The sequence below is a fragment of the Hemicordylus capensis genome, chromosome 2 (assembly GCF_027244095.1).
Source record: "Hemicordylus capensis ecotype Gifberg chromosome 2, rHemCap1.1.pri, whole genome shotgun sequence".
Classification (NCBI taxonomy): domain Eukaryota; kingdom Metazoa; phylum Chordata; class Lepidosauria; order Squamata; family Cordylidae; genus Hemicordylus; species Hemicordylus capensis.
In genome coordinates this window covers 418,263,449-418,278,984 of record NC_069658.1, presented here as the reverse complement: position 1 = coordinate 418,278,984, position 15,536 = coordinate 418,263,449, and the positions used below count along the sequence as shown (strand labels likewise).

Sequence of the window (15,536 nt, the reverse complement as noted above, 5' to 3'; positions counted from 1 at the left end):
TAAAAAATAATTTAAAATATCATCATTGTATTAGTGCTGTCCCGATTAGTGTGGCCTTCTGTAGTTGATGTGTTGTGTTGTAATTTCATTGATGCCCAATATGTCGAGATGGTGTTAAAGTTCTTTTGGTACCGACACAAGGGCACCAACAACTATTGGCACCTCTATTGTTGTTTTTTTCCAGAGTCACTCAATTTCAATCTGAAGGTCTTTGTATTTAGTTATTTTCTCCAAGGTAAAAAATAATTTTTTTTTTCTTAAAAAAAAAAAAAAAAAAGGTCTGCAAACCCCCAAACAGTCAGGGTGTGTGTGTTCGGTCTGGGGTTAGACTGAACAGGGTGGTTCAGTTTGACCCTGAACCATCGAACCGAACCAGTTTGACATCGAACAGGCTCGACATCAAGCCAGTTTGCACATCCCTAGATGTTACCAGAGCAGTGTGGGAGCAGCCATACTGCAGTGGTCCTTGCTGCTGCTAACATGAATTCAAGCTGCAAATGTTTGCTGCCTGCTCTGAATGGGAATGCTAAGAAGGGGCATAGGGGGAGATTGGTTTGAGTTTTCTTTGCTCAGAGCTGACTGAGATTTGGGGAGGGCTAAATTAATACTGCTATGGAACTAGTTTGCTTCTGCACTCTCACAGGACCTACTCACCCTCTGCATTTCTAAATGAACCAGTTATTATGAAAACACCAGAGTGTTCTCTTCACCAAAGAAAAAGAAATCGGCCCTTAAAGACTCTCCAGAATTCCACATTACTCAGATAACAGGGAACATAAAAATAACTTTCTGCCCCCTTTCTCTATTCCTTTATGGTATTTATGTATGGAGAAGAAAAGTATATAAATTTATTAGGGGGGAAGTGTGTGTGTGTGTGTGTTTAAAAAACTTCAGTTAATTTTCTTTCAGTAACATTTAATCTGTTTCTCCAAACAGAGACTATTAAGTAGAGCAAATTGTGCAGTGAGTTGAGTGATAGCTGAAAACCTCCAAATCCTGACCCAAGAGGAAATGAGTTTCTAACAGTGAAACACAAGTCCTTTCTTTAATTAAGCCACATAAGTTGCTCACTATTGCAAATATCTATTAACTCATTTTCAAAGGCCTCACATTAGCCTTGTTCCAGTGAGTGAATATCATTGCATGATGTGGACTTTGCTTCAAATGAGGAATCAGTAAGATAACATCATGATCATTTATGGGGCTTAAATAATAATAGAAATAAAATTATCTATCTAGCTATCTATCAAATTTGTAGACTGCCCCAAACGTCCATCTCTGGGAGGTTTACAACAACATTAAACAAATTAAGAAAAAAATGAAAACCTTAAAACCACAGTCAAGTTAAAAAATGGGTGAAAAAATGAATCTTTATTTTATTTTATTTTATTTGACATATTTTTATACCATCCAAAACTTGTGTCTCTGGGTGGTTTACAATTTCAATGATTTTTTAAAAAATAAATCAATTAAACAATTAAAATCATTTAAACATTAAAATTATTAACATTAAAATCATGTAAAATCAACATTAAAAATTAAAACCATAAATCTAATTAAAAGCCTGGGTGAATTAATATGACTTCAGTGCCTTTTTAAAAGTTGCCAGAGATGGAAGACTCTTATTTCAACAAGGAGGGCATTCCAAAGTCCAGGGGCAGCAAAGGAGAAGGCCCGTTCCCGAGTAGGGAACTTTAAATTCTTTAAAGACTTTTTAAAAAGTTGTCAGAGATGGTAAGGATTTTATTTCAGCAGGGAGTGGATTCCAGAGTCTTTGGACAGAAACAGGGAAGGCCTGTCCCTGTGTAGCCAACAGATGAGTTGGCGACTGCAGCTGAACCTCTCCAGATGATCTCGAAGGTCGATGGGGCTCATGGTGAAGACGACATTCTCTTAAATACCCTGGGCTTAAGCTGTTTAAGACTTTATAGGTTATAACCAGAATCTTGTATTTTGCCTGGCAACTTATTGGTAACCAGTGTAATTCTTTTAGTAATATGGTCTCTCAGAGATGACCCAGAGACCAACTTGGCTGCCACATTCAGTACCAGCTGCAGATTCTGAACTATGTATAAAGGCAGCCCACTTAGAGTGCATTGCAGTAGTCAAGCCTTGAGGTTACCATCGTATGTAGTGTACCACTGTTCTGAGGTTGTTTATCTCAAGAAACGGATGCAGTTGGTGTATCAGCTGAAACTGATGGAAAGCCCCTCTGGCTACCACCTTAACCTGAGATACCGGGGAGAGTTCTGGATCCAGAAACGCCTCCAGACTGCATACCTTTTGGGGAAGTGTGACCCCATCCAGAACTGGCAGGTCAAAATCGTCTCCCAAGTTCCAACCCCACAAATTAGTAGCTCCGTCTTATTTAGATTCTGTCTCAGTGTATTACCCCTCATCCTGCCCATCACTGTTTCCAGGTAGGCATTTAGGGAGGTTATGCCTTCTCCTGATGATGTTGACATGGTGTCTTCCACATAGTGCTAACACCCTGCACTAAATCTCCTGATGATTTCTTTCAGTGGTTTCATGTAGATGTTAAAAAACATTGCAGACAGTATGGAGTCCTGAGGGAAGCCATATAAAATTCACATTTTAAAGAGCAACCTTCTCCAAGGGACACCAGCTGGAATCTGCATGAAAGGTAATAGTGGAACCACTGCAAAGCAATGCTTCCTACCCCCCAACCCCCTCAGACACTCCAGAAGGATACTATGGTCAACAGTATCAAAAGCTGCCGAGAGATCAAAAGTACCAACAGAGTCACACTGTCACGCCCTCGATCTCAGATAGCGAGGAGGAAGGGGAGGCTGACAGCCTTTCAGCTGATGCAGGGGTGCCTGAGGGGCAGAGCCCAGCTGTCAGTTCCCAAGAGACGGCTGAGGAAGGTCCGGCTGATGTTTCAGAGCAGGCACAGCAGTCTGGGGCAGCAGAGACAGCGATAGACAGACTGGAGGATGATCTGTGCTGGCAACCCCCACTGACTTCACAGCAACGGCATGTCACAAGGCGGAGAGCACAGCTGGAAACTATCAGGAGGAGTAAACGCCTCTTGCAGAGGGCTGATAAGCCTTGAATCCCTGCCAGCTGAGAGTTATCAGCTTGGTCTATAAAGCACGTCAGCAGCTTTCTGTTAGCTGCTGGAAGACAACATTTGTCAACCTTCATGTCGACAGCTTTCAGCCCGAGCCTGATATAAAGAGCTATTCCAAGCCGTGTTTCGTTTCTGCAGCCCAGTTTGTATTGTGGTCTATTTTCCTGGACTTCCCTTCTGGGTGGCCAGATTGCTGACGCACTCACTCTGTCAATTCCCAATTGGAGACCATCCATCAGGCCAAACAAGGCAATGTCTACCCCACAGTCTGCCGAAAGCCAGTTTGAAATGGGTTTAGATAATCAGTTCCCTCCAAGACTGTCTGGAGCTGGGAGTCCACCACCCTCTCAATTAGCTTGCCCAGCCATGGAAGGTTGGAGACAGGCGTATAGCTGCTTAACACAGAGGGATCCAACGCAGGCTTCTTCAGAAGAGTTCTTATTATTTCCTCCTTAAGATAAGGAGATATCCTGCCCTCCCTCAGAAAAGCATTTATAATATCTACCAGGCCTTCTACAACAACCCACCTACCTAAAAGTATAAGGGCCAAGCGAACAGGTGGTAGGCTGTACTGTTCCAAGCAGCTTGTCAACATCCTCAGGAGTCACAAACTTAAACTGATCCAACCGTAAGAGGAGTTGCTGGACACTCGTACATCAGATACTTCAGTAATTGTGGGGTCTGAGTCTAAATCAGCTAGGATACAAGATATTATATCCACAAAAAACTCATTAAAAAGTCACAATGGGTAACTGATGGTTCCAGATTCTGATTCAAGGGAGGAAGTGCATGTACTAGCCCTCTCACAACCCTGAACAACTCCACTGGACATTAGCTTGCAAATGCAATACAGGCAGAAAAGAATAAATTCTTTGATGCAGGTGTTGCCTGAGTGAGCATAGATCTTCAAATGCACTCTATGTTGTAATCTGTTGGACTAGAGTCAAGTCTTTCTCCACTTATACTCTAGTCGTCTACCTTGCCGCTTCAGCTCCTGTAGTTATCCCATATACCAAGGGGCCAGTTTTGAAGCAGGTAGGAGAGGATGCATAGGAGCGATCATGTCTACTGCCCTGGTGAGTTTGCTATTCCAGTTCTCCACCAGGTCATCAACAGGATCACTGGCAGAGCTAACACCAAATCCTTCCAAGGCTTCTTGGAATCCTATAGGATCCAATAACCTTCTCAGGCGGACCATCCTAACAGGCCCTTCACCATTGCGGGGTGGGATGTGACTGGGAGTCCAACCTTAATGAGATGGTTATTATTGGCCAATGATTATTATAGGCTGTTGTAGTTCTTCAGCAGTAGAACAGCTGTGGGTCCTGCTAACTTGGCAAAGAGGCACCTTTGAACGTCTTGATTCTTTTTATTTAGCAGGGGGACAGTAACTGGCCCTATGCACCCCCAGCACAGTACCTCCAGTGACTGTTGCTGTGTGTCTATCTTATGTTTCTTTTAGATTGTGAGCCCTGTGGGATCCATCCATCTTATTTATTTATTATTTCTCTATGTAAACCACCCTGAGCCATTTTTGGAAGGACGGTATAGAAATCGAATGAATGAATGATCCACAGCCCTCCAACAATGGAAGGAGGGCTTCTGGGGGCTTTGGGTCTGCAAGAAGCCAGCATCCCTGTGCTGAAGGCTTCTTTCTATAGTGGACCAGGCATGGAGGGGGAGTGATTTACACATCTCTCCCCTCTCTACAGAAGCCCTGTCCACTTGTATGAACCTGTTCCTGCAGGTCATGAAGCCCACAGGAACAGATTTATACAGTTATAAAGGGCTTTTGGAGGGAAGGGAGAGAAGCAAAAATTGCTCCTGCTTCCCCATCTGTGCCTGTTCTGCTGAAGAAAGAAGTCTTCAGTGTAGGACTGCTGAAGGCTTCATGTGGACCCACAGCTGTTCTATTGCTGAAGAACTACAAGAGCCTATAATAATCATCGGCCAATCATCATCATCATCATCTAGGGCTACAACCATCAACTATAAATTGACTAAAAGAGCACCCTAATTAAGCAGGGCACAATAATGTTTTAAAAGTAGTTATTTATTATTATTATTTTATTTATTTGATTTCTATACCTTTCTTCCAAAAATGGCTCAGGGCGGTTTACACAGAGACATAATAAATAAATAAGATGGATATTTATTTATATTTATGGTTAATTATTGGTTAATAATTATTAACCATGGGTATTTATGGTTAATTATTGAATATAATTTAGAAGTTGCAAATGGCGGACATCATCTTAGAAGACACATTCCCCCTTCATTCACACAGGAGAATGCCTCTTCCAAGACGGCACCTGGTGTGACATCTGCATGCACCATTTTTCATTCAGCACAAGATACATGCAGAACTAGTCACAAGAATGAGAGCAAAGCAATTGTGGCTGTATTTGATCTTGGGGTAAGTCACCAGTTTTATTGAAGAAAGGTGTTTACCATGCTACTTTACCCTGCTCTATAGAATGATATTGTTGATGACCAAATGGAAAATTCTGACAACAGCCATTTCTACTGGAACAGGCAAAGGGCAAGCGGAGAAGGAACAATAGGCTTAGAATTTTGGAGACCTTTGGTTGATTTCAGAGCTTTTAATAATTACTTAATTTGTGATTACATAAGTATCTGTAGTTACATAAAAATTACATTAATATTACAAAGACAAGCAAAACAAAATTGAAACATTACAGTAATGAAAGGAGATCTAAACTGAATAAATAACATCCATTTTAGCTGAGAATTGTTGATTTGATCCTTTGTTTTCCTTTACACACGTTTACTGAATGTGTCAGTTTGACTTGTTGAGCTAAGTGGCAAACTAAATCCAGCTGTATACTGTTGGAGTTTCAGAGAGGCTCATTCCATCTTTGCTAGTATCCATACATTCATTATCAATCCCACATCCGACTCTTCCACAATCTTTCTTACTACTACTACTTAAGCAGCCAGGCAGATTTTCCAAAGGATCACATGGCAAATCACATTCAGAATGATGCATTTCACATTTATTACAGATTTCCAGTATGGGGATTTCTTCCATATAGGCACATTGGCTATCTGCACTTCAAGTGCCACATTTCCAACAACAATCAGAACGAGTATAAGACATTTTAAAATATATTTTGATATGGTTACATTCTTCTTGTAAAGAACGTTGCTATGGCTTATTGCGGGGATGTGTAGAGACTTAATGCAGGGAGCTGCTCATATATATTTTGTGGGTGTCTGAAATTTTGGTGAAAGTTGATTTTCAGTAATGAATGCTGACAATCTCAGTCAAAGTTTGTGAATGTCTGACCACTCAGAGATGTACTTGTAAATATTATTTACAGTCACCTCAGTTTGTCAGCATACATTCTGGTCAGTACGATCAAAAAGTGTGGATCATATTTCTATTTCTGGACATTCCTATATGTATCTGTAGGAAATGTTTCCGAGGGCACTGAAGGGATGGAGTTGCTCTGCATTTCATAGGATCTCAGCCATTATCCAAATGATTTCACATAACCAATACTGCATTTATAATCTTGCATAACTAAGCCATGGAAAATACACATGAGCATTATAAACAATGTTGGAGACAATTGAAAATGGCAGGTTATGAAATGAATGTCCTAAAGGCTCTCTTAATTTTATTCTGTTGCTAGGTGCTTAATAGGACTCTTATGGTTGGCTGAAATGAACCAGAAATGAACCAGAAACATATAGTACGATGTTTGTTCATTTTTATCTTCGATAAAGCATGTAGCTGTATTTTTAGCATTCTGCACTTTTGTAAATTTTTTTGGATGGGAGATTCAGTTCTTTTCTCTCTTTTTAATCTTTTGAATTGCTCATCTTGTAAAAAGCATTTTTATTCCATAGTTTAAGATGCTGCAAAAGATGTGCTTGAGGCTTTGCTACAGCTTAAATTTACTCAAAATTGGAGCTGCCTTGTTTTGGTTTATGTGGACAGATTTCATAACCTTTTGAATGCTAACCTGTTTAGTGCTGGCTGGGAGCTTTCCTATGATGTTGCAGATGTCCCAGAGCTATGGATGTGGCTGTTGCTTTTGTTGCTGTGATTGCAGACAGCTGTATTGGAAGCCTGGCGAATGAGAGATCACTTCATCAGATGTGATCATGAACTGCTGGACCAAACGCTGGACTCGGATTTGTTTCCCTCTTATGGATTTCATATAAAACTAATTGTTTTTTAAATGGCTACCCTAATGCCTATTTGATCAGTCTGAGTGGCAGTTGATTACAATTCTGGGTTTGTTTACTCTGGGCAACAATTACTTTTTTTCTCCTTGCTTTCTGGGCTGATCTGAGAGAGAGAGAGAGAGAGAGAGAGAGCAGGATAACAGCATATAGCATCATATAGCCAGGGGCTTCCTTGACAACGCAAACAAGACTCTTTGATACTAGGTGTTAGCTACAGTGCCAAGACCGTACAAACTGCTAAAGAATCCAGTTGCATTCATATTTATATTTCCTTGTGTTGCTGCTAGGGCTTTTTCTTTTTCGTTGTCATTCTCCTTTGCATGTATAAAGCTTTTTTGGTTGGTGATCTTCAACTTCAGCAATTGCTCATAGAGAGTTGTATGTTTTTTCATCATTCACTCTGTATAGGGAAAAGGTTTGCACACACTCTCTGCCCAGAAGCTGAACCACAAGATTTTTATTGAATGAAAATAGTGGACAATCACCAACAACTTGCTCCTCTTCAGTCTTATCCTACTAAACTGGTGAGTGAAATTTAATTATCTAACATGCCCATTCTCTAGCTGATAGGAGAAAACAAAAAAGAAAACGTTTAGTAAATAGGTGGACCTTGTTGAAATGTTGTGTGGTGTCCTTCTACCTGTTGTGCATGCATCTTTCACAGAGCCTTACTAAGGTGACAGTCCATGCACCAACTTGACTTGTCCTGCATGTATATCTGGACTGACACAGGCACGTGTGGATCGACACATGCATAACAATCGCTCTCTATAATATGAGTTAGAAAATTGTGTAGACTGTCATGGGAAAGATAGAGGCATGGTTAGATTACAGCTTTAACTCATGAGAATATACTCTCCGATAAGAAGTCTACATCGGGAGCACATACCCATTGGCAAAGGCTATGCAAATGTTATTCAGGGATGAACAGAATGATGCCTCAGGTGTGATGCTTTGTGGTGTATGATTTTTATGAGTATCAAGAGACTTGCTGATTCGTGCTAAATTAGGCTAATAATGATAGGAACTGCAGCATGCAGGTCCCCCCACCGCCGCCCCCATCCCTGGTAGTGTAAGGTTTCTGCAGTCCGTCAAGCTACTGAAATATTTATCACCGTTATCACCCCTTTATTGCCATCATGGCATTAATTCTTAACAAAAGGGAGAGGCACCAAGAGAGCCGGGTGGCTAAATGCAATTAGCATATGAGCAACTGGAATGCGTGCCCTCCTGCTGAGTTCTGCAGATGTCCCAGCAATTTGACCTGCGCTGATAACTGCACTGTGAAAGATGAAGCGCCATAATGAGCACAAGGAGCTGCTAGGGACTATGCCCAGATCACCTCATTTAAGCAGTGACCCAAGCTGGGTATTATCTGAGGTCTCCAGAGATGAAAGCCTCCTGTGCATTGGCACACTGCACCACCTAGTGTTGACTGTGGCTAGGCTTTAGCTATAGCAAGCCTTTGTATCCGTGAATGCATGGTATAGAACGGGGGGAGGGGTGGCCCAGTGGTAGCTGGTGAGCCCACCTGAAGCTCCTGGAGGGTCCAGTCAGAAAACAGCAGCCGATGAAAGAGGACAATGCTTATGTCAGAGGGAGCTGAGCATAATATGCCAGCCTGTAAAGGGCAAAGAAGAAGCAGGAGTTTAGCTACTGGCTGAAGGTAGGGAATAAATAGAAGCCGTTAGGGAGGAAAGGGAGAAGAAGAACAAAGTGGGGAAATATCTGGGGGTAATTTTGGCAAAGGGAGAAGTGGCAACAGAGGGTGTGTTGTTGAGCAGGTAGGGGAAAGAACCATCATTTTAAATTAATTTAGTACATTTATATACTGCCCTATACAAAAGTCCCTGGGTGGTTCCACAATATAAAAACCATTAAATCATTAACATAATTAAAACAATATAAAACATAATAAAACTCTAAAAATGAAACTTTAAAACTATGAACTAAAAGCCTGACTAAACAGGTATGTTTTTAGTTCCTTCTTGAAAACATTCAGAGAAGGGGAGACTCTAATTTCATTAGAAAGTGAGTTCCAGAGTCCCGGGGCAACTCTAGAAAAGGCCCGGATTTGAGTCGCCACCAACCGAGCTGTTGGCTACCTCAACCGGACCTCCCCAGATGATCTTGAAAGGCGGTGAGGTTGACGAAGAAGAAGGCACTCTCTTAAATGCCAGTGTTGGTGTACATGACTAAGGTTTAAGAACTTTGGGCACCCTGCTACAGGTAGGGAAGTAGCAAATTGAGCTGGTCCTGGGATGAAAAGTGAAGATGGGCCCCTGCAGCTCTTGCCATCTTCTTCAGAGAGGTGTGAGGGGGAGAGCAAAAGAGCTAACTGTCATCTAGTCAGTGGGTCCTCCTCCCTCAAGGACCCATGCACCCGCCCCCCCATCCCCACCACCACCTTGTTCAATTGTAGCTAGTTACGCCCCTGGTTACAAAGCTGCTTCAGCCGTAACAAACATGACTGTGGGGAACATCTGAGTGACCTACAGTGAAATGTGTGAGTTTTTGCTTTATACAATAAAAAGGAAGAAAACAGGAATTGTGAGGGACTTCCTCTGTCATTACATGTTTCACTGAAATGTGAGTGTTTAATGTTTTACAGGAGGCACAGTGCAGTATATAATAAGAACACTACCTATCATGACACAAAACTTTGCCCACAGCAAAATAAAAAGAAAAAACTTGGGATTCTTCCTCATGCAAAACATCCAAAGAATGTTGAGGGAAGCCAAAAAAGTTTCAATGAGACTCATAAAATCTCTCAGGGGGATTTTGCACATAGCTTCTCATCAGATTTTGTTTAAAGTTAAATTCAAAGTAAATTTCTGGGATCAAGTGAAACATCCAGAGACTTTTGAGGGAAACCAGGAGTTTTGATAAAGCTAGGAACATTTCTCAATGATATTTTGTACATCCCTGTTGGCTATGTGTATGCTATGTGTACCAGTTGGCTAGTGATGGTGATGGTGATGACTAATAATAATAATAATAATAATAATGCTTTTCAGCAAAAAAAATCCCTTAAGTGGTTTAACATAGAAAAGATATAAGGAAATTATTTCCTGTCCTAATGGGGCTCACAATCTAAAGCGTGCGCACGCACATGCGCGTGCACACACAGACACACAGACACACACAGAGTCACAGAGGAGAGACCAGGAACAGCTATTGGAAACAGGCTGATTGTGAAGGTTCACAATCAAAGGACCTTTCCAGACTAATAGTTTTCCATGCAGGGAATGCATAATAACTAAAAAAAAACTTGCTGTGAATTATCCAGGTGGTAATCCCTCAGCAATTGCTTCCATTGTAGATAATCATCTTTCCCCTTCCCTCAAACCACTGAATCTTTTTGCTAGGAGAACACTGGCCAACATGTTCCACAGCATACTGAGGGTGATTCTGAGCTGACTGTGCTGCTTCAGGCTCCTAAGGAAGTGCTGTAGGTCTTGCACAAGAGCGCAAATACTCAAAGCAGCACACCTGCATTTTGGGAGCAGTACTTGTATTATTTCCAATGAAAGTAGTGCCCCCAAAGTGCAGGTGCACAACTTTAAGTATTTGTGTTCTTGCACAAGACTGCTGGCACTTTCTTAGAAGCCCACAGCAGCACGGGCAACTCAAAACTGCTCTCATTGCTCTGCGGAACACGTCTACTACTATTCTTTTCAAAACAATTGTATGCAAGGTCATCAACTGGATAACTGTCCTGGCATTATCTTGAACAATGACACTACTGCTATCTTTTTTCTCAAGTCCAGCAATATTTTTTGCATTGTTTTCAAACCAAAATTTTATTTGCTTATTTTATAAATGTGTGTGGGGGTGTGGTGTGTGTGAAGGATTTTTGTACTCTCCTGGTGTACATTTGCAGCAGTATTTTTTTTTAAGTGGCAGCAACTATCAACAAAATTATCCTCTCACTGTCCATAGATAATTTAGCAACTCTTCCTTCTCTTTTTAAGGACTTTCCTCACATTTCCCCTCTCCAGCAGTGAAAAACATGGCATATCTCACTTTAAAACAACATCAGCATAGAGTACGGTTGTAATTGTCACTATATCTATCTCTTCTCCATGTATTATTATGGGATGGGAAATTGTGCTATGGACATTGGAACAGGCTTCAAATGAATGCCCTAGTAAGAAGCAGGGATGTGAACAAATTGATTTTTTTGATTCGATTTGTGCCCAGATTGCATCACCCTGATTTGTTTTGTGAATCTGAATCTGTCCCTCCAAATCACTCCAGATTCTATTTGGATTTGATTTGATTCAATTTGGATTTGGATCTATTCAAACCACTTATAAAGGTCCTGTGGGCACCAAATTTGACTGGTTAGTAGTTCCCCATGAGTACCACCTACCACCCAGATTTCAAGGCTGTGGGGCACTTGGTTGATTTTTAATGGTGGGTTTTTTTTAGTTTTTACTGATTTTGTATATTTCTCCCATAGGAAATATTAGGGATTTGAAGTCACCCTAACCTAACCCTAGCATGGATCCCCAGCTTTAATTTTTTTAAAAAGCTAAGCTCCAGCCCTTGTAGAAGTGGAGTTACGGAGCAAAATGTGCAGTCACTATTTTTCAAGTGTTTGGATTCTTTGGTGTATAATAAATTTCCTTATAATGAATCCCAATGAGGATTCATTGCACACCTTCATTTCTTCTGTTCATTTTGACTGTCATTGGATAATGCCAACTGTCAACTGCCATGTGCCAACAACACCCCACCCACACACAGACCTGCAAGGCAGTGGGGTACTCAGTTTATTTTTAAGGAATATTGAAGTGTTTAGATTATTTGGTATTTAATAACTTTTCCTCATATTGAATCCCTATGATAATTCATTATATGCCTTCATTTCTTGTGTTCACTTTGGCTGTCACTGGACAGTGCCAGCTGTCAACTGCCATGTGTCAACTACACCATCACCACCCCACCCCACACACACTGGGGTACTCAGTGTATTCTTTAGGAATTTTTGAAGTGTTTAGATTCTTTGGTGTCTCCATTACACACCTTCATTTCTTCTGTTGATTTTGACCTCACTGCTTTGCGGGTGGGGGTGGGGAATTAGTGGCATCCTATGTGCCAACTACCCCCCAACCCACAAGCCACTACATACTCAGTTTATATTTTAGGAATTTTTGAGGTGTTTAGACTCTTTGGTGTGTAATTAATCCTCATAGGGATTCATTATGAGGAACGGTTATTAGATACCAAAGAGTCTAAACATTTGAAAAAGTTCCTAGAACATAAACTGAGTAGAACCCCACTGCCTTGTGGGTGGGAGAGGGGTGTAGTTGGCACATGGCAGTTGACAGTTGGCACTGTCCAAAGACAGTCAACATGAATAGAAGAAATGAAGGTGTGTAATGAATCCTCATAGGGATTCATTGAGGGAAAGTTATTATACACCAAAGAATACAAACATTTGAAAAATAGTGACCACACATTTTGCTCCATAAGTCCACTTCTACAAGGGCTAGCGCTTAGCTTTAAAAAAAGAAAGAGAGAGAGAAAAGAAAGAAAGTTGGGAATCTGGGGAAATGAATAGGACTAATCTGACTCTCATATCGATTTGCATCAAACATGGAGCGATTCGATTTGGACCCGAATCTAGCCAATTGATCACAGGGGCAATTTGTTCTGTCTCTAAATCACCCAAATCAGCTAGATTCAGGTGCAAATTGATTTGTACCCGAATCGATTCACACATACCTAGTAAGAAGTGTTAAGAGTTTATTAATAATATGCAGAGGCGTAACTAGGGGAAATAGCGCCTAGGGCAAGCACTGAAATTGCGCCCCTGTCCAAACAGGAATGATGGGACTTGTAGTCAACAATATTTGGAAATCCTTGTTAAAAGGAACACTGTACCATCTAGACATGGTTGTTGATCAAAACCTGAAAACATGAGCCATCTCTGTAAAAGACCTAGAACAACAGTCAGGAGTTATGCGAGGATTCCAAGTGTCATTTTCTCTGTCTCATCTCATTCTTTTTTTAAAAACATGACTTTGTCCTAGAGGATCACCTGCCCAAATAGCCACTAGCAAAATAGGGGAAGAAGAAGGTGGTGGTGTGTGTGTGTGTGTGTGTGTGTCTATAAACCAGTGAATGATTCCTGCCAGCCTTTGTCTTATGATGACTGTTGGCTCATGATGGGGTATATGTGCATTCACCACACTAGTGCTTACTTTGACACCAAGAGGGAGGAGGATACATTTGTTTGCCACACTAGACAGAGGAATTTGCAACAGGAGCAGACAGCCAAGTTCTGCCAGGGCCAAAACCAGCCCCTGCCAGACTAAGAAATCATTGTGATTTGCCCCTTCCTGTCACAAGCAGTGTGCTGTTCTTTTATTATTGACTTTAACTCTCAGATATCCCAGTCATGGATGGAAAATTCAGGGTCAATTTACAAGAGACACATTTTCTACATGGAAGTTTCTTCTGTGCAGGTGTTGTGCAGAAACCCATGTGTAGTGACCGCCAGGGGCATAGCAAGGTTGGAATGGGCCAAGATGAGATTTTAAAATGGGCCCCCAGCCCCTCAAAGTCCAGGGCCTCCACACACCCCAGGCCCCCAAGGATTTAAGTCTGATATTTCAAAATAAGTATGCTGCCTGGAAATACATTCCACTGAATACACACATGCACACTTCACAGTATATAGTGATATACATTGAGTACTATATATTTGTGCTACTTTTAATGCCTAGAACACACTAGCAACGCTAATTATTAAAATGGCTCCCTCGCTGCAGATTAGCAAAGGAGACTTTCAACCATGCAGGGTGAGCCTATGTTTGTTTTCTCAGAATTCTGAACAAATTCAGTAAAGTTTGATTCCAGGAGGTTTTTCACACAAGGCTTTTAAAGCCCTTTAACACACATCTCCTCTGGAATGGAGGTGCTGCATTCACATGTTGGCCAGATTTACCCTGAAGTCCCTGCAAGTTATTGGGGAGCAGTTCACACACAAGAAAAATAAAATAAAATAAAATCACAACATATGCTTCACAGTTCTCACTCAGACCTTCTGAGTTGCAAAACAACTTGAACATAAGTGCATTTATAAATGAATGAATGAATGAATATTTCTTCCAGAAGTTTTTGTAATTTTCTGCCCTGAAACAAGCCACTTATAGGCCTTTTTAGATAGTTTTTGTTTTTAAAGCCAGCACATTTTCCAGTCTGTTTTAAATTAAATATTCAGAGACTTCTCAGTCTTGCCCCACCACCCATATCAAAGCCCTATGGCAAGCAGAGATCCCTATATATGGGGGTAACCACAAAAAGGAATTCACAGCCTACCTGCAAAAGCTGTGCTGGATGGTCTGGTCTGCTGCAGGGAGGGTCTGCTGCAGGGAGCTCTGCCAGCCTCCTTCCTGGCTTGCTGGGGCCTGCTGAGTTCAGGCTTCAGGGAGGCCTACTGGGAGGCCTCTTTGGAAGCCCCGCCCACCCGCCGATCAGCTGAGAGGCGAGGAGAGAAGAGCTCTGCAGTTTGCAGGCTGCTCCGATGAGGCAAGTAGCTGAGGGGCCCTGGGGCTGGGCAGGTGGGCAATGGGGTGAGGGTGGCAGGAACTGGCATGGCGCCCCCCCCTCAGTGGCGCCTAGGGCACGTGCCCTGCCTCCCCCCCCCAGTTCCGCCTATGATAATATGGAAAGGACCTATATTGCATAGCTCCTCCCATGTTTAATTATCTTTCCTTTCTTGCTGTAGATTAGGGATGCTCAACTTTGGCCCTCCAACTGTTTTTGGACTACAGCTCCCAGCATCTCCAGCCACAGTGGGCAGTAGTCAGGGATAATGGGAGTTGTAGGCCAACTCTGCAGGAGGGCCAAAGCTGATGAGCCAATAGGTGCCACTGTTCCTAAATCCACCACTCTTCTAATGTATTTCATAAAAACATTCTCAGGCTTTCCTGTTGTGAAATGCTCATATTATGACAAAACCACTCAATAGGAATCTTTCCTGACTCTTGCATCCCAGTTCCTATCCCATTCAATCTTTACTGTCTCACACCCAATAGGGATGTGCATGAACCAAGGTTTGTGCACTGGTTCGGCACCATGGGGAGGGGACACAGTGCCAGCACACACATAGCATCTGCTCATGCACGGTCACCATTTGCATGGTCAGCGGTACCATGCTGATGATGCAAACAGTGTCTATGCATGTGCTGAACCAGTGCACGAACCTTAC

General features: G+C 41.9%; 1 protein-coding gene across 10 annotated transcripts in view; it reads left to right on the top strand.

The window, feature by feature from the left end:
• ANKFN1 (ankyrin repeat and fibronectin type III domain containing 1) overlaps positions 1 to 15,536 on the top strand; it is a 376,151-nt gene that overhangs the window by 188,034 nt on the left and 172,581 nt on the right. For 5 of the 10 annotated variants that reach the window (XM_053301921.1, XM_053301925.1, XM_053301923.1 and 2 more), the window contains 2 exons: positions 5,382 to 5,510; positions 7,721 to 7,836. The exons of 3 other annotated variants lie outside the window; for them this stretch is intronic. The gene's annotated coding sequence lies outside the window, so the exon portion shown is untranslated. The remainder of the gene's footprint in view (positions 1 to 5,381; positions 5,511 to 7,720; positions 7,837 to 15,536) is intronic. 2 more of the 10 variants (XM_053301928.1, XM_053301924.1) reach the window with 1 other exon arrangement.